Source organism: Astatotilapia calliptera, chromosome 5 (assembly GCF_964374335.1).
Source record: "Astatotilapia calliptera chromosome 5, fAstCal68.1, whole genome shotgun sequence".
Taxonomy (NCBI): Eukaryota; Metazoa; Chordata; class Actinopteri; order Cichliformes; family Cichlidae; genus Astatotilapia; species Astatotilapia calliptera.
This window is the reverse complement of record NC_137426.1, coordinates 33820291-33840978: the sequence shown is the minus strand read 5'-3', so window position 1 is coordinate 33840978 and position 20688 is coordinate 33820291. Positions and strand designations below refer to the sequence as shown.

Genomic DNA, 20688 nt, shown 5'->3' with positions numbered 1-20688 from the left:
TCAAGTTTAAAAGCCAAGATGAAGCAGCTCTCCGCCGGTTCTTCTTCCTCCCGCTGCTCTTCTTCACTTGAAGCTTTATCACCCGCTGCCGGCTGCCGCTCTCAGACAAGCGGGGCTCTCCTGTCAGCGTGCTGGGGAATCTCCGACCGTAGCCCGAGACATGCGCGCACACACACGTACACACACACGCGCGCGCGCATACACGCGGGTCCTCCTCACACACTGCCGTCTCCTTGAGCGTCTGGCAGAAGAGAGAGCGTGTGCACTGACTTTAGCTGAGGGGCGGCGCGAGGTTATAGAGGTACGGCAGAGAGATGGGAGTTTTTTTGCGGATGAAGGAGGCGGGTTTAATGCGCTGCTAAGGTACTATGGTGTGTGTGTGTTTTAGAGGTCTCCTGGGAGGATGCAATAGCACAGCCATTCACTAATGCCCTCCCCAGCCACCCTCCACTCCTGTCCAACACACACACACACACACACACACACACACACACACACACACACACACACACACACACACACACACACACACACCTCAAACCGCACGCACTTCTTGGCAGCGCCCCTCTCCCTGTCACACACTCAACCAAATATTCTGCGGTCAACAGTCTATTTAAAGCTTGGCTGCAAAATGTCTGCATTTGAAACCAGAAAATCCCAATAATATGACAAATGTCAGCTCCACGCTACTGATTGATGAAAAAGTTGTAGGAGGATAATAAGGTGAGGCAGCCATTCTGGGCTCCCGCAGGACTATTGAGGACTCCACATGACTCACCTGATCCTGGCGCAGAAGAAGAGGAAGTGGAAGACTTTTTGTTATGTAAATAATATTAAAATATCACCTTACAAACAAATCGGCCTTATTTATTGTGCACGATTCAGAACCATCACTTCAATTGACCGCTGAGCTTGATTTTTAAATGCGGTGAAAATCCCCAAAACTCCATATATGCCAAACACGTCTGAGTGAGTTATGGCGGAAATGTGCATAAAAAGATACACAAACATGTAGAATATTTCTGGTTAAGACGCTGCAGCCATAAGAAACATGGCAGTGGGTTAGTTCGGAACATTTATTCATATGGATGAAGTGATAAAACAGAGTTTGTTATGATATTGAGGGGAACTCTGAGGGGATAAGCAAATGCAGTTACCAGGATAGCCCATATTAATAAATACTGTAAACAAAAACATCAAGAAGTTTGTTTCTTTTTAAATAACTGCTTAAATAAAGAGAATAAATATATGTATAATTACACCTGGAAAATATACTATATTTAAATTTATTTCATTTATATGTATGCGTTAGTATGTATCCAGTAAATGTGCTGCATAAAACACATCATAAATGATATGTCTTGATTGACAGCCTCATGGGAGGAAATCCAGACAGTAAAAGGGATATGCAGAGAAAGTAAAGGCTCGGTAAAGGAACGATGCATACATATAATACGGTAAACTCCTTCACATATATTATATAAGATGCAGGTAATATGATAGAGGTATAAAAAATATTGGATGTAGAAAAAAAGTAAGAATTAAGAGAAAGCACAATACATCACTTTAATTTGACTGTAATAGGGCTATAACTCATATGCAATACAAAGAAGAAAACCTTACATATTTATTAACATATAAAAATATAAGGACATAAAAGTAAAGATAAAAAAGTATGCGCTAGGTGAAAGAACAATGAATAATTTTACTGTACATATAATAAGCATGTCTTTACATATAATGTATGAAAACTTTTACATATAATAAATATATTTGGGACATAAGAAACAAAATAACAATATAGATAACTTTGCCTTATATATGTTTGTTTATATATAATTCAATAATAAGCATATTTAAGTGTTTAATAATGATATCGTCCTCAGGAGTAGCTCTTCATTCTGTGGACACCCATTACATAAATGATAAAAGACAACATTGTGAAAAATTACAAATGTCAGTATTTTTATGTGCATTTATTCTATGTTCATATACAGCTGAGTAAAGCAGATTGAGGATTTGAATGTAAAATATTACTGGACATAAATACAGTGCCATGTAGTGTGGTATGAGAAGATATTAGATACATTATTACCATTACTAAGTTATGGTATATACAGGCTAATCTGATGTGTGAGAGCAATGCAATACAAATGATAAAAGGAAAGTTGTGCAACCTAAAAAAAATCATTTAATATGGTCACATGAATTACCCAGTTTTATAGGCTTTGGGTCTTTCTGTTTATCAGTGTCAGGAAAAATGACCAGGGATGTAATGTACACAGAATTTGTGGTTTGGTTTGAAATAATTATGTTCAGTTTCAGTCATATTTCTTAATGCAACAGTTCAGGCACTCAAATGCTGCATGCTGCCAAAACGAGTATCTACTCTAAGCTTTTTACTCTCAAGTATAAAATGAGCAGAATAAATTACAGACATTGAGACAAGTGCAATAAATTTATAATGAACTTAAATATACCATTAAAGCCAGCAGTTCCATTTTAGCTGTAAAAACACAAACTAACTCTGCGTTTCTTTCTTTTTGTCATCACTGAGGAAATGGCCACCTTGGATGAAACTGTACTTGTGAGCAGACACGCTGCAGAGGGTGGCTGCAAAGAAAGGCTGATTCTGTGTGTGACTCTGTGTTTAGTGTGAGCTAACACATTCTACCTGATTTTACTAAACAAGTATTTAGGCTTGTGCCCAGGTTTCAAGGTTGACCCTCAACGTCCAACATATTGAAAGGACACTGTCGGTGTACAAACATGAGTAAGTCGCTTTAACAGTAAATGAAATTTAATACTCAGCCAAACAATTTGGGTCAAATATAGACTACCACAGCATTCCTGATAAAGACCTAGCCTTAGTTTTCATTACCTTTCCTAGACCTCGTTGGTGGATAGACAGGCGGTTGGTTTGCTTTTTTCATTACTCCCACCCAAGGTGTGAAATGAGACATGAATAAAAAGGCTTTTGTAATAACAAAACCAGTGACTAAGTTAAAGCAGCGCGCTGTTCAGATGGCTGCAGATTAAGGTGGTAACCTTCTGGACAACAACATAATAAAGCCTATCCATATATACTTACACAAAAATTTAAATTATCACTGTCAACAAAATTACAAATTTATTCAAATAACAGTACAATATAACTCTTTGTGTGACAAACAACAACAAAAGTACAGAAACATTAAATGTTACAAAGTGACTTTCTACATCTATTAAAATGGGTTTGAATATTCATCATGTTAAATAATGAAACAGCATTTTCTAGGCTTAAGGTACATATATAAAAAGACAGGAACTGTGTATGTAATTAGGGTAATGCGGATGTACGTGAACATATGACATCAGAGCCGGTCTCAGTCACACACAGATGTGGACACACTCGGAGAAAAAAAAAAGACAGCAAACTTCAGCAGTAGCCTCTCGCCTCACCACTTGTGTGTGTGTATGTGTGTGTGTGTGGTGGGGGGTTGAGGTTTGGGTTATGTGTGTTTTGTCTCATCTCATTTCACTTACTGGGTTTTAAGGAGCTAAGAATACACCCTGCTGGGACAAGACGCTGCAGCTGGGCCACCAGCTGTGTGCAGTGTGGTTGCTGGTTGCCACATACACTCACACTTAAATATACACGCATACTGTAGCGCTGATCGAGACAGGTCATCTGGCTGATTTTGATACTTATAGATAAGATAAGTGTGTATCGAGATTTTGCGCCAGCAGCCAAGCTGAATGAATTCAACTGTGCAAACGACTTAAACACAAGACCAAAATGTAGCATCAACTAAACCCTGAAAACAGTCACCGACAAGGTTCTCTGATGTTCTCTCATCATGTGAGCACAGAGTCTGAAGGTTGTTCAGAAAAAATACCCACAGAGTTGAGGCTTTGGACGATGGAGCAAGGCTGGTGTGGGAACCTGATGACCTACATTTTGGTCCTGATGGTTCCTTCCAAACCCTCGTCTTCCCACTCAACCATCCACTGCTTCTCACTGAGACACATGGCACCTGCATCAACCTCAGGAGAGAGTGAATGTGAGAGTTGCTGTTGGGAAAGCTCCAGCATGCATTTCAGCAGAATGGAAATGGTGTGGGTGACCCACCAAACCACATCTAGGTCGTTCTCCAAGAGGTCACCTGTACCAGCTCTGCTGCTGACTGGCCAACAGAGGGAGGAAGTGAGTAAAGGAACTTTGCGATGATGAATAGGAAATCAGAAATTCATAAGTTCTTACATAATATATGAATTTTAAATGCAGCTCATTAACATATTATAATTAAATTTAATTATCAAAGTTAAATCATTTATAGCTGAGGCCAAAAAAAAAATCTCGTGGGGAGAAGAATAAAGTATGAATAAAACTTTTTTTCCTTCCTTTTGCTCCTTTGGGTTGGGTCAAGTCAAATCAAGCATTTCTTTTTTATAAGACCATTTCCTATTATTACCATATGCTTAACAGGGAAGATAGATGAATAAACTGCTGTAGAGTAAAAGTACAAAGAAGAATAAAATGACAATATTCAAAGCAAAACAGCATAACATTTGAATGAGTTGACCACAGAGTAACTGATTTATAACTTATCAAAGCTCATTTATTTATGCTATCATAAATACAGGGTGATTCAAGGTGGTCCGGGAGTGGGTGATCAGGGAGGGGAGGCCATCTGCTGCGGCTGGTTGGGAGTGATGGGAGGAAGACGGGACGAAGACACACTGTGGAAGAGAGTCAGAGATTAATAATACACATTGGGTGTGTATGAAGACTTAGTGGGTGAAGAAGAAACACCCCAGCAGCCTGGGCTTATTGGGCGGAACTAAGAGAGGATTCAGGGTCACCTGATCCAGCCCCAACCTTATCAAAAAGGAAAGTTTTAAGCCGAGTCGTAGAAGTAGAGAGGACTAGTATGAAATGGTACTATGAGGGCTTTAAGATGGAACCTTCAACACCTTGTATGCGATGAGAAGGATTTTCAATTCGATTCTGGATTTAACAGGGAGCCAATGAATAGAGGCAAGTATGAGTGAAATGTGCTCTTTCTTTCAGTTCCTGTCAGCACTCTTGTTGTAGCAATTTGGATCAAATGAAGGCTTTTTAGCGAGTTTTAGGACATACTGATATTAATGAATTACAGTAGTCCAGCCATATTTCTAAGGTTTTGGGGTCTGAGTACATTAAGTTTAGCTTTATCTGAGTTTAGAAGCAGGAAATCAGAGGTCATCCAGATCTTTGGGTCTCAAAGACATTCCTGCAGTTAAATAATGGTGTGTGCCATCGGGCTTCATGGATAGATAAAGTTGGATATCATCTGCATAGCAGTGATAATGTATGCTATGCTCTTTAATGAAACTACCTAAGAGAAGCATGTATAATGCAAACAGAACTGCACCCTGGCGAACTAAGTTTACATTTACATGAACGACTGCAGTGCAAACCTTTATTAGCTGCAGTATGTTCTAATCGAGTCACTGGGTAACAACTTGTGACTAACTTGTTCATATAAAAAACATCAACTTCTGTGACCAAAATTGTGTTTGATAGAACATCACTGGTCTCACTCGCAATTTTCAGATGAAGAGTCCAGAGCAACCTGTCCCAGAGGTGGCGTGTCAAGAGTGCGAAGAGCAGGCCCGCCACAGTGCTTGTTGTGTTTTTAGGCATTCACAGGGTTTGTGCACCCTTTCAAACCCTGTGCAAACTTTCCTTCCAAGAAAAATATCACAGTAGAGAGGAAACCTCCATGGGCTATCTGCTGGAAGTTAACTGAATTATTGTGCAATGGTAAATGGACTGATTCTTACAGTATATAGTGCTTTTCTACTCTCTTAGAGTACTCTATACAGCATTCCACATTCACTTCCTTCTAAACATGCAGTGCTTCCTAAATACTTTCATACACATTCATACTCTGATGGATGCATCGGAGAGCAACTTGGCATGCAGACTGGAGGAGCCAGGGATCGAACTACTAACCTTCCGATCAGTGACCTGCACTACCTCCTGAGCTACAGCCACCCCCATACTGTGTGTCAGTATGTACACAGAAACCCAGGATATTGATTTGTGCGTGTGGACCTATCACCAGAATTGCCTCCCTGTCTTTTCAGCTATTTCCTAAGGATCCTTGAAGGATCTCACCAGTTTTATTCTGGAGCAGATCTAATGTGCCTCATCAAGGCACAAGCAGAACGCAAGCTAATAGCATTTCTTTCCAAGCGATGTAAAATTATCACAGTAGGTGGACAATAAGAATCTAAAATATGAATATAATATCTGCTGTTCTCAGAGCTTTTAAATCACACCTCAAATTGCTCAGGTACTGTTACAGTTAGCAGCAATCACAGGAACCAGAAGCTGTTGATTATGAATATGCATGCTCATTTGATTTTAAATATGATTGATGTTTTAACTCCTCAATTGACAAGATCAACTTTTAATGTTTTTAAAAAATATATATTTTATAATATGTAAATGTTACGTGGCCGTCATTGGACATGTTGAAGTTTTGACAAAGTGAGATGAATTCCTGCGGTGTCCTGAAGATTCCTCTGCTGCACACAATCAGGACCAAATCTAATTTGTGCAAAACACACAAGCATGCAAGCACTCGTGCCAACACTCAGCACTTTCAATCATCGCTTCCTCTCCAGCGCTCTGTGCGTGTACGTGTTGTGTGTAACTCCTGCTCAGTTTGCTGAAGTCACATCACTGCAGGCATGTGCCACTGCTGAGGGAGACGCAAGCTCACCACCGGTCAAAGAAACTATTATCTCCCACGGAGCTCCAGACATCTGGGCTCGCGGCACGCAGCGGCGTGTGGAGAGCCCAGACAAACACACGCACACACAGAGACACACACATCTGTGCATGAATGTGTGTGACAGCGAAAGAGAGAAATGGATCGGCATGGATACATGAAGCAAAGTGAAACAGGGTCATGAGAGAAAAGGTCTGAGTTACCCTAACGACCTCCCTGATCTCCATGGCAATGGGCGCTGGCACACATGTCTGGTACAAAGGCATTCTGGGAAAGCACAGGTTTTATATTGCCCCCCTGTTTTTTACACTCCTGTGCTGTCACCCCGGTAACACTAATGCTGCTCAGCTCTCTAACATTTGCTCTCAGGCGACACACACACACACACACACACACACACACACACACACACACACACACACACACACACACACACACACACACACACACACACAGAGTTTTACACAAATGAACTGTTGCACACACACATGCACTCATCATACATCTCAGTAGCAAATACACACTGGGTCCATCCTCCAATGTTCTGTTTTAATAAATATGTCAGTCAGCAGCTCTTATGGTTAGACATGGTAAATGGACTCATTCTTACATAGTGCATTTATACTCTACTTGAGTGCTCAGAGCGCTTTATACAACATGTCCCATTCAACCAAGCATTATTTCCCTATAGCACTTCACACTCTGATGAACACAGCTTGAGGTTTGGTATCTTACGGAGCAGCCGTGGATCGAACCATCAACCTTCACCCCTAAATGTTTGGCATGCTGACAATATAACTCCAGAATTGTAATCCCATGCTATTAGGATATGTAAAGAAACATGCTTTCCAAATGCTGTACCATTAGGTAACAAAAATAAGGATCATAATAATAATCATTTTAACTTACAAGCATCAAAAAGCAAAGGGTTAGGATATGTGGGCTAAGCATAGGGTTAGTTATACCGATGATAACTTTACCGGGCTGACGTTTTGTTCACAAACCAGGTAAATTTTAGATAAACAATAGTGGCCTCTTATTTCTGGACATACAGTTTAAGCTAATGCGTATTATACGCAGTGCCTACCTAGCTTTCAAACCTAGAATAGAAAGAGTCCAGACAGTAAGAGTCTGGATCATAGGATATACCAAAAACAAAAGTGTTAGATCAAACCAAATATCATTTACTAAGTGGTTCAGGACATACACACACAGGGATAACAGCCCTAATGTGAACTGTAACAGAAGTCAAGTTTCCATCCAAATGTTTAACCAATTTTAAGCAAATTTCCAGAAATTCTGCAAAGGAGAAAGCCAAATCATGTGTTTCCATCGACTACTGTTACACAAATATAAGCAGTTTGGCACAAACAAGGCTAATTCTCCATTCCGCATTGCCAATAAACCACTGCAGAAGAAGGGACTGAAATAGGATGATAATTTATCATCTCATTTATAATTTCAAAGCATACCACTCAAACCACAAAAAAAGGGAAACGATGGTGGAAAAATGGCATTTGCGTTTCATTTGAGGATCGTGTATAAACATCTCAGCCTAGTATAAACAGAGTGTTTTCCACCAGCCTCGTCATAGACTATCAAAGGCGGTGACAGCTGTAGTCTGTGTTTAGAGAGACATAACAATAAAACATGCACAGCAAAAGCGAGATCATAATGTAGATATTAAGATGAAAATATGCCTGAGAATATTATATGAATAATACATACAAAATTAAAATCAAATTGAAATTACAATATTGATACCCAAACAGAAACTGGGTTATGTTTTCAGTTATTTATTCATCTTTGGGCCCGAAAAGAGAACAAATCTGCTTTTGCTTATGATTCCTGGCATGCTTTCAAAAGCTTTATAACTGTGATATCCTCATGCTGATTATGTCTCCACCTATGTATCTATATAAAACTGTGAACTGCCCTTCTTACAGAAAGCAGAGGACCTGCGGTGGATTTGTCGCACAACTGTTTTCAAAAGCAAATGAAGTCTGATCGACACCCATCCAGATGTGTAATTTATATATGCATCTGCAACTAGGGATGGGTATTGATACGATTTTCACAATTCCAATTCCATTTTCGATTCTGTTTAACGATTCGATTCTTTATCGAATTTAAAAAAGGAGAACACTAAGGTCGATTAGCTTAGAACTGTGTTTTATATCTTCTCTTTGAACAAGATTGAAATTTAGGAGTAACATGGCCTTACAAACCCAGCAGTGAGATCTTAAGAGATCCAGCCTACGGCTCTTCAATGGGGTGTCACAGAGTCTCCAGGAAAAAAAATTGTAAATGTAAAATAATAAAATAAATATTCTTCTGTAGCAATAACAAAGTATAACATAAATTGTTCTGTGGCAATTACACAAGAATATCCAGTAATGTCCCTGCCTACAATTAAACACATTCACTTACTGAAAATCATCTGCTGTGGCAAATGGGTGCAAGCCTTTTACCACAAACTTAGTCACTGCTCGGTGACATTTGTCTATCCTGGCCTGAAAGGAGACGCTACTGGTAGACTGCAGCGACAACTGCCAGCATCTGAGCCAGACTCTGTCAGTCTGTCTCATCATGGTCACCTAAACGCACAGTAATGGCAGGTTTTGTAATAAGGCAGATCATGCTAACATAATATGCACTGTTAGTTGATTATTTACCTGCCGCATTAACGGGAGAGGACGTGCAAACGTTACCGCTGCTGCTGGGTTGAGATTCACGAGTCCGGAGCGGAATTAAAAACACGACATTCATTTAAGGTCATCGCGTGTTTTGTGAGCAAATGCTTTTGCATATTTGCAGTGTTTCCTCCCTTAAATGAAATATCCACTTTGCAAGTATTGCAAGTTGCCCTGTTGTCATCCGTTCTCATAAAGTATAATCAAACTTTTGAGCGTTTGAGCCGCTTAGGCGCCGTGTTTCCTGCCAGGTAAATGACGCTCCGCAACGTGGTGACGTCATTCGGGGCGACTGGAATCGATAAGGGAATCGTTTGCAAAAATGGCAAACAATTCCAACGAATTGAAACAGTGGGAACCGGTTCTCAACAAGAACCGGTTTTCGACACCCATCCCTATCTGCAACCAAAGGAAATTATGTTTACACCTAATTAAAACACAACTTAATCCTACCCACCAGTATGAGTCATCAGTGTAAACCAGGCATATGCAATATGTTTTTTACAAAAGCCATTAGACAAAGTAAATGAAGGGCCATGCATGGAACAACGGAAGAATGCTCAACTTTGTAATACATAACATACACAATAAGCCTTGTATGGATTTATTTACTTTCAGATTTACCATTGGAGGACATGAATCACTGAATAAATAAAAATTATTTATAAGACATATTTATCATTTTGATCATATAAGACTACGACAAACGTATAAATGCCTGTGAAACAGAATTCATAGGTGGAACGCTCTCCTTTAGAATGAAGCAATAGCAATAGGTTCACTGCAGTTTGACTCAAGATGAATTAAATTATGCTGCCTTTCACTGATTTATTAGGGGGTTATTCGTTTTTCCTTGGAGCAGAGTGGTTGGGGGGTTACACTGAGATGCTCTGAGGGACGGCTCTTGCTCCTGGGCCCTCGTTATTATATTATCTATATTAACTGTGTATGAAGTTTCATTAGCTGGAACAAGGATATCAGCAGCCCTCAGCCTAAATGTGTTACACTTCTTAATTCATACAAATCTGAGGTTGTTGTATTTGGCCTTAAAAATATCACAACCAAGTGATCTGGTCTGGATGGAATTACCCCGACTTCCAGTTATCCTGTAATGAACTTGGAGTCTGCATACAAATATTTAGGGCTCCTTTTTTCATTTGTACAAAATCTCTAAATTTAGAAAAATCTGGTCTCAGTTCTTGAAAATGTTACTTTGTGAGTGGACCATTGTAATTCATTAGTATCAGACTGAATAAAAAAACCTTCATTTGATCCAAAACACTGCAGCCAGAGTACTGACAGGGACTAGACAGCGAGATCATATTTCTCCCATATCAGCTTTTCTTCACTGGCTTCCAGTTAAATCCATCTCCTCACATTCAGACCTAAATAGTCAGGCCCCATAAATATTAAAACCTCAGTCTTCATGCTGATGCCAAGTGCTTACTTTTAGGAAATCATCAGTTCATCTTTTAGGGTCTTTACCTTACAATATAAAGCACCCTGAAGCAAGTGTTGTGAAATAGTTCTTTATGAATAGTGAACTATATTGAACTGAATACGATAAGGTATGAAACAAAATATCAAGAGTTGGAAATCTGTCCCTGTGGTAGCAGAGATGAGTGTTAGATGAAGTGTTCAGCTGCATGTTCAATAAATGGTTCAGAGGGTGGTAACCTCTGCCAGAGTCATTTGGATGACCTCTGCAGCAGCTGATGGAGGAACACAAACAGTGTGTGCATTCAAACTGGTTTCAAACAGCAACAACAAATTTCCCCAGCAAGTATTACAGACACATTCCAACAGCTAGAAGCTCAAGGTTCAGGCCACAGAAACGTTTCTTCATAGTAAAAGTCTCCAGTATTACACCCTCAAAATTTCTTTGAACCTCTGCATGAAAGGTCCTGAAGCTAGGAATGATCACACCGTGGTCAGGGGAGTGTAGCAACAGCTTACTGCAGACTGCAAACTACAGTCACTGTGATCCCCGTGGTTTTAATCAGTTCATCAAGCTCATCTGTGTTGTCCAAACACCCGATAACTGCTGAAACAGCTCCAGCTCTTAAACCGTGTCATGCAGCTCTTTCAGGATTACAGGCCTCACTCCCAGCAGCCGAACTGTCAGTGCAATCAGATGGGGAAGATTCTCCAATGCCAAGAGTGTAATACACTGAAAAAAACACCACTATATTTGTAAAACGTGACTTTACAAGACTTGCAAAATAACAGTTGGCTATTGCACCTTCACATAATTCACAGTGAGCAAAAACACTCCCGAAACTTTAGCAGGTGGTAAAGTCATTAAAATGATAATAAAATAAAAAAACAACAACAACAGGAACTGCTGCAAATGCTAGTCTATTTCAAAAAAGCAGCAGGAGGTTTATTTGGTAATACAGCAGTTTATAAACTGGTGGAATTATGGGACAAAAAAAGTTGGCTTCCAAGGTCTGTGTGCAGCAAACGGGCTATAAAAATACCTTTCCTGACATTACTGTCAAAAGAAGTGCTATTATGAATACAGATGTGTCCTCAAAGTTTCACTTGGCCAGAAGAATGACGTTTCCAGATCTCACAGTAGCTGTAGCCACCTATAACACTCAGAACTGTTTATTTCTTTGTGAGATGAAGAAGCTTGGCTGAATTCATGGGGGATCAGTAACGTGCTAAATGACACAGAGCTTGGCTACAGTTCAGTGCAGGCAGGCATGAAATCTAGTCACAAAATCCTTTCTGTCCAGTTGTTCATGACTTTAGGCTGTCCCGATAACTTAGTGTTCTTTATAACTGAGGCAGCATCCATTCATTGTCTGTGTAGGTTGAGAGCTTGAAAAGAAGGCAACTGTACTTCTTTAGGTTTGTGAAGACATTTCACCTCTTATCCAAGATGATTTTCCAGTTCTACAACAACCCAGAGAATCCCAGGTGATAAACCCTCAGTGGGTGGGTGGGGGGTGGGGGCAGTCCATCAATTCAATTCAATTCAATTCAATTCAATTCAATTCAATTCAATTCAATTCAATTCAATTCAATTCAAATATAGTGGCAAATCACAAAAACAGTTGCCTAAAGGCACTTTATATTGTAAGGTAAGGATCCTACAATGATATTGAGAAAACCCACTAAATCAGATGACTCCCTATGAGCAAGTACTTTGACAACAGTGGGAAGGAAAAACTCCCTTTTAACAAGAAGGAACCTCCGGCAAACCCAGGCTCAGGGAGGGGCGGGGCCATCTGCCGCAAATGACTGAGGGCGAGGGGAAGGAGACAGGACAAAGACACACTGTGGAAGAAAGCCAGAGATGAATAATAACTAACGACTAAATGCAGAGTCGTGTATAAACACATATTAAGTGATAAAGGTGAGTGGAAAAATAAACAGCCAGTGCATCATGGGAGGCCCCCAGCAGACTAGACCTATCTGGTTGTTCAGTGATGACGCGACGAATCCTACTTCCGGGTCTAAAGTAGTCTGCTTTTAATATGGCTTTTGTGTTGTTAACATGTTTAATGTTATGTATTTTCTTCTATTTGATCTCAAAAAGCTCCTAAAACAGTCAGTGATCCCTGTTGACCTCCCTCGGCTTTTATTACCGCTAATCATTTACAGTGGGGCAAAAAAGTATTTAGTCAGCCACCGATTGTGCAAGTTCCCCCACTTAAAATGATGACAGAGGTCAGTAATTTGCACCAGAGGTACACTTCAACTGTGAGAGACAGAATGTGAAAAAAAAATCCATGAATTCACAAGGTAGGATTTGTAAAGAATTTATTCGTAAATCAGGGTGGAAAATAAGTATTTGGTCACCTCAAACAAGGAAAATCTCTGGCTCTCACAGACCTGTAACGTCTTCTGTAAGACGCTTTTCTGTCCCCCACTCGTTACCTGTATGAATGGCACCTGTTTGAACTCATCATCTGTATAAAAGACACCTGTCCACAGCCTCAAACAGTCAGACTCCAAACTCCGCCATGGCCAAGACCAAAGAGCTTTCGAAGGACACCAGGAAAAGTATTGTAGACCTGCACCAGACTGGGAAGAGTGAATCTACAATAGGCAAGCAGCTTGGTGTGAACAAATCAACTGTGGGAGCAATCATCAGAAAATGGAAGACATACAAGACCACTGATAATCTCCCTCGATCTGGGGCTCCACGCAAGATCTCATCCCGTGGGGTCAAAATGATCATGAGAACGGTGAGCAAAGATCCCAGAACCACACGGGGGGACCTGGTGAATGAGCTGCAGAGAGCTGGGACCAAAGTAACAAAGGTCACCATCAGTAACACACTACAACGGCAGGGAATCAAATCCCGCAGTGCCAGACGTGTTCCGCTGCTGAAGCCAGTGCATGTCCAGGCCCGTCTGAAGTTTGCCAGAGAGCACATGGATGACACAGCAGAGGATTGGGAGAATGTCATGTGGTCAGATGAAACCAAAGTAGAACTTTTTGGTATAAACTCAACTCGTCGTGTTTGGAGGAAGAAGAATACTGAGTTGCATCCCAAGAACACCATACCTACTGTGAAGCATGGGGGTGGAAACATCATGCTATGGGGCTGTTTTTCTGCCAAGGGGACAGGACGACTGATCCGTGTTAAGGACAGAATGAATGGGGCCATGTATCGTGAGATTTTGAGCCAAAACCTCCTTCCATCAGTGAGAACTTTGAAGATGAAACGAGGCTGGGTCTTCCAACATGACAATGATCCAAAACACACCGCCCGGGCAACAAAGGAGTGGCTCCGTAAGAAGCATTTGAAAGTCCTGGAGTGGCCTAGCCAGTCTCCAGACCTCAACCCCATAGAAAATCTGTGGCGGGAGTTGAAAGTCCGTGTTGCTCGGCGACAGCCCCAAAACATCACTGCTCTCGAGAAGATCTGCATGGAGGAATGGGCCAAAATACCAGCTACTGTGTGTGCAAACCTGGTAAAGACCTATAGTAAACGTTTGACCTCTGTTATTGCCAACAAAGGTTATGTTACAAAGTATTGAGTTGTATTTTTGTTATTGACCAAATACTTATTTTCCACCCTGATTTACGAATAAATTCTTTACAAATCCTACCATGTGGATTCATGGATTTTTTTTCCACATTCTGTCTCTCACAGTTGAAGTGTACCTCTGGTGCAAATTACTGACCTCTGTCATCATTTTAAGTGGGGGAACTTGCACAATCGGTGGCTGACTAAATACTTTTTTGCCCCACTGTATTTAAACTCAGTTTTTAAAACCTTAGGATGTAACTACAGCCCAGCCCATACAGCAGTATATGAATGACTAACCTCGTATTGTGGATGGATTATCTCAGTTGTTCTCCTGGCTGAAGTTTGGTCCTTTTACAGCATCCTGCCGTGCGATTACATTTGTTCCTGACCACCGAGAACACTCACGTTAACTTTTATCGAGTGGAAAAAAAGTTAGCTTGTTTATATTATGCTAACATAGCTGTGTCGCTAGGGGTCACGTAGCACATCATTATATACCAGCTAGCCAAACTTCAGTAACCCTACAAACGTCACTGCTTTTTAGTTTTCTGTCTTCATTTATGTTGGAAGTGATAACAGAGCAGTACATTTTAATTTGTTTCCAAAACCCCGCAGTCAGGACATGCTATATTGTATTTAGATAGAAGCTAGCGAGCTAACTTCCTGCTAACTTCTAACTCCGTTAAATGTCATAAATTCCGTTTTCATGGATGCCTGGATGTTAAACTCAATTGTTACACCTGGTAGAGCAGAACGCTGATCATTTTATTAAAGATGAAAGACTTTAGACAGTTTTTCAACTCTCAGTAATGCCATAGTGATCGTTTGATATATGGACCTGCAGCGGAGTTTAGGTCCAGACACGGCTAGTGACGTCAGACTGAACAACCGGATTACAAACTAAGGGAGGATTCAGGGTCACTTGATCAAATGCTAACTATATTCTTTATTAAAAAGGACATTTTTAAGCCCGAGGGTGTCTGTCTCCCGAATCCAAACTGGGAGCTGATTTTAAATTGTAGATTTAACAAACATCATGGGAGTCATGTGAGGTGTCATGTGAGCAAAGGTGTGAAAAAAGACGTGGGTTATTCCCAGAGGTGAATCACCTTCACAAACATAAAGACGTCCAGTTGCCTTCTTTTCAAGACCTCCATTTATTCAGTCCACCTGCTCTGTTCATCCACATCAAACATCTCATCTCCTCTACCCTCCCGGCCTCCTCCTGCATTAGCAACAGGTTTCCTTTGTTCACACTGAGGTCATTTGTGCTTCCCAAAAAGAAGTCCTGTCTTGGGCTGATGCAACACTGTGTGCAATTCAGATCACTGCTGTTCAATATTGACTACAAAAATCAGTGTTTCTGGCTCTGTAAACCATTTATTATACTGATTAGAGAGAGATAGGACAATATGTTGACTTACTGTTTCAGTCCCAACTCCCGATGAGTTCAGTAATTATTTCACTTTCACTGCTATAGAGACAAAATGCCTCCACAGTGAATCTGTCAAGTTTGTGTTTAACTGCTATTCTATATGTAGCTGTGATTGTTATTTTTCCTGTCACACGAATAAATCACACTTAAATTGCCCTGAATTTTCTTGTGCTTCTCATTCTCTCAGTTTTCTGCATGAGTATCCTATCTAGTCCATAGTTACTGATTAGTCGGGCTTGTTATGTCCTCTGACCCCCACCCCTGGGCCCCAGCCATAACACGGAGGTCAGAGGTCAAATGCCCTTTGGCCTCCCCCTCCCCTCCCTGAGCTTTGTTATCCAACCTCCTCATCGTCCTTCTTGTTTCATCCTCTTTTCTCATTCTACACAGAAGAGAGATTTTCACAGGGTGGATGTTTTTTCTAGTGAAAGAGCTGGAGTGTGAGGTTGACCTATGAGAGGATAATATCCGAGATGTTTTGTGTCTGTGTGTGTGTCTGTAAGTGTGCGTCTGTGTAAGGTGTCACGAGGGCTGTCAGGGGTTAGGCCAGTAAATGAACAGCTGAGAGTGGTGATTTAGTCTGTATGAAAGCAGCCCAACTGTCATAACAAAGCCCCTCTGACAGCAGGCCAACCGGAGACAAAGAGGAGTCACTGGCCCCCAGGAGGCCTCCAAAGACCCCTTTGGACACACAGATACAGACACACACACATACACAGACAATAGGCAGTCAGCAGCGGTGTCCCATAGTCCTTCCATGGGTCCAGGGGCCAGACTAAGCTTGGTTAAAGGGACCTGGCATCAATTACAAAGCCCAGCAGGCGTCAAAAGATCAGTCAGTGGGTCACCCAAGTGCCCTGTCACTGGGATCTTCAGCCAAGCTCTGGATGATGCTTCATCAGCAAGTATCTTAACCACAAAAACACATTCCATCTGATAGAGACATGTGGTAATGTGAAGGGGGGGAAATCAATGCCTCAGAAGTAATCGAGTTTGCTATTCCTTCACCCACATCACCCACAATGCATCGCAACCCCCAATAATAAAGCTAGAGATTGTGGCGTGCTATGCCAGTTGCACCTAAGATAGCCTTGAGCAGAGCAGCGATGAGGCTACAGAGGTCTGGTAGGCTTACTTCTTTCTCCTTCTGCCATTGCTGGAGAACATTTATTGGATTTTGCTAAATTTCTTCGGAAGCCACAAAAGCCTTTGCAACTCTTTCCACATGTATTCAATGGAAACAGACTTTTAATGGTTATAACTAACACTTTCAATGGATGGAGGCAAACATCGCATGATCTCACCTTAGATTCAAGACTGGTAACGTCTTAATACAGAAGAGCTATCCCTTCAGAAACATTCATTTTGCTTTTCAGTTCCACACAGAATATTTTGACATTTTATGATCTGTGGTCATCGCATTATTTTGAGATTTTGAGTATCTTCCTGTATGTATGGCCTTCTAACCTTGTGTCAAACTTAAAGCCAGTTCAGTTGTAGATGCAATGATTGGTGGAAAGTAGATTTCACCACCTCATTGTTTTCAACCATAGTCCAGCCATACATTTTCTTCATTACCTAAACCCTCGGCGCTACAGATACTACTGTAGTGGCTACTGTCACGTCAGATGTTAAGGTCAAGTGGTTAGAAGTCACATGACTGCAAAACCTGAACTGAGCATCCAGGTTTAGATTTATGCTCCATAATTTTTTTTCTCATTCATTCAATTCGCGGGGGACGGGAGCTTATGCCAGCTGCTACAGACAATAAAGCAGTTGTTATTTACCTAACAACACCCTGGGCAGGCCACCAGTCTGTTGCAGGACTACACTCTCATTCACACTCACGGGCAATTCAGAATTGCCAGTTAATCTAAGCACTTAGAGAGAACATGCAAAACTCCACAACGAAATACCTCAACTAGATATTTGATCCCACGACCTTCTTCCTTTGAAGCAGTGGTAGTAATTAGTGTGCCACCCAGTCCATGCAGGGTGAAGCAGCTTAAGAAAAAATACTATTCTTAAATATATATTAAACACAACTTCAAAGGAGCGTTAACAGTAACACTTCACAACAACATACTGAATTTGTTGACATGTTTGTCGTATCATGTCTATGTGCTGATATTCCATCAGGATTCTTTGGAGCTTTTCTCCTCTGCACACAAATGTACAAAGATGAATCTATTCACACCACTTATTACCAGGTAGCTTTAACGAAACCTTAAACACTAAGCAGTCCAACAACCACTAGTTCACTCTGACTAAAATACCCAGCCTATATTGCCACAGGCTGATTTTTTTTAATTTGATTAAAGTAGCAGGAAAACCTCAACAAGTAAGAACATTTTATTGTGTTAACCACTAGACCAGTGGAGGTACAAAACACTCTCATCTTACTAATGTGTCAAATTCTTTAGAAAGTAAATCTATGGGCCCGAAGATGGTCACTCTTTTATTTCGAGGTCATGGAGAAAAAATAATAATAACCGGCATGCTGTTATTCATCTAGGAATGAATTATTTGGTTCTTGTCGGTTTTGCCAGTTGGTGTCCTGCAGGCCTGACCAGGCTTAGTTAAAGGACAAGTGTGGCCCCTCCATCCTATTAGGCTCTGATTAATCAGCCTTTTCTTCAGAGTCGAGGAGCGTGATGAGAAGAGGCATTGAGCCTGGTGTAACCCCCTGCCCCCTCCTGTCTTTCCTCCACCAGGCTACCCATCCACCTGCTGTGGCTTTGTCTGTGGCTTTGGAAGAGCTTTGGCTTTCAGCAAAAAGCCAGCAGTGACCACACACTTCAGCACGATGCGCACACACACTCGAGCTGGCATAAAGGGTGGAAAAGTTGTCTGCCGCAGAGTACTCCTTTTGTCTGGTTGGAAATGCCACCGGAACAGGGTTTGGGCCATGAAGGGACACTAAACATTCCCCTGAAAGTCATACTGGTGAAATTTTCTAAGTTATGATTGCACACAGGGCGAGGCCAGTTTCACTGCAGGTTTTATAGCCTTCAGAGAAGAATTCTCCCACACCACAGTGGAATGATGTCTCTGCTCAGACATCTGATACAAAAATAATCAAAACGCAGTCTCCATACTTTGGTGGAAGCTGATCAAATTATAATTACACCTTGAAAATGACTTTGTCTCTATGAGAACAAGCACGACGAAGGTCTGGAGGCAATCTTGTCAGAATATGTAATGTAATGAGAACTCTGGCCTTTTTACTGAATGTCTTCTTCCACGTCACCTCTTGGCTTTCCAGTCTTGGCGAGGCAACATTATACTACTCGACTTTAGTAATATCACATCAGCAGGCCTTATTTGATGTAGTGTCTATTGTGTGTGTTGTGAACTTGTAGTCCAAAAGATTTTTGCTTCCATCAAGCTGGAAGCTATAAAGACAAGGTCCCGTATGATCCTCCTCTCAGCAAAGATTTAATGCAGTCAAAAAACGCTGAGCCAGCAAAGAGGGACATTGTGAACGTGGTGTTCCACAACATTTAGTTTCTGTCCTAAAAGGCCTCTTTAGACCCAATTCCTTTCTGCTAATCTAATGGGGATTTGATTTACTTTAGGAATAAGTCTCTTGATCATTTTTCCCTAAAGACCCAAAGCCAGTATTACTGGATCAAACTTAGTAACATTGCTGCATCACTGCAGCACTGGCTGAACAAGTCTGAGTGATTGTAGTCATAATGATGCATAAACATGCATTGAGATCATTGTGTACCCCTCAGTCACAACAGCTTTGTAAATGACAGATCTCTACAAACAGAACATGCAAAATCTGTAGCCAAAAAACAAGATTATTGGTACCCCCAAGCTTTCTGTTTCTTTTTGTAGTTTGACTAATGTTAACCAAGGCTGAGTGGGATCTGGCTGCTTGTCTGTTCACTGACATCTTTCATTGGCTTTTTCAAATATATTAGAATTCACTGTCTGTTTCACTGAAAACAACATCCAGCTCTCATTATATGTATTTGTTGCACACTTGAATTAAAATCAGTTAAAACTCGTGTGGCTTTATAAGTCTGCCTTTACTGTATGACCTACCCATTTGCAAATATACAGACATATTTTGTACACAGTCTCCAGACTTTTGCTAGGCTCGCTGTGTTAAAGTAACTGGCCTGGTATGTTTTGAACTCAAAACAACAAATACTTCATACAGTAGTATAAATGATATCAAAATAAAGAAAAGCTACTGTGATTACCAGTCTTATATCACTGTGATTACAGTTAGCTAAAAAAAAGCCACGAGGTCGCCACATGGACTGGTGAATTAGCTTTAGCTGCTAACAGTTAGCTCCATGGCTAATTTACCCTATACACACTATCAATAAATAGACAAAAACATAAATAATGGGAATTAATAGCCAACTTTCCCAACTTAACCTTACACCAAGGTTAAATTCTGACTATTTTGTACCTGCTTACCTGCAAATATGCAGACATAGTATGTAGTATTATAATGAAATAAAAGATTACGGGGTGGCTTCTTTCCATCCATTCCTTCCTTAGAGGCTTCAGTGAACCACCAGGCAGTGTTGCCAACTCCACAGTAAGGAAAATTGCTATTGGCTGTCCTAAAAGTCGCTAGAAGTCGCTAAATGACCTCATCGCCTAGTTTGCATAATTGGTCTTGCTAATGTAATTGTAACCTACGTTGTTGGAGAGAGAAATAACATTGTGGAAGAGACATAAAGTGAGTAAAAAACGTCCTAAATGCATTTAGAACTTATTTAGAACTACAAATTTAATTTATTTTAGCAATTATTGTTTTTTAATGTCACAATTCCAACC

At 40.8% G+C, this 20688-nt stretch overlaps 1 long non-coding RNA gene across 1 annotated transcript; it reads right to left on the bottom strand.

Moving 5' to 3' along the window:
* Nucleotides 1–4579: 4579 nt before the first annotated feature.
* LOC145428978 (uncharacterized) lies at nucleotides 4580–20436 on the bottom strand. Its single transcript, XR_013909339.1, has 2 exons — nucleotides 20323–20436; nucleotides 4580–4722 (listed from the first exon to the last, which is right to left on the bottom strand). It is a non-coding gene; the product is annotated as an uncharacterized LOC145428978 (long non-coding RNA).
* Nucleotides 20437–20688: the final 252 nt, after the last annotated feature.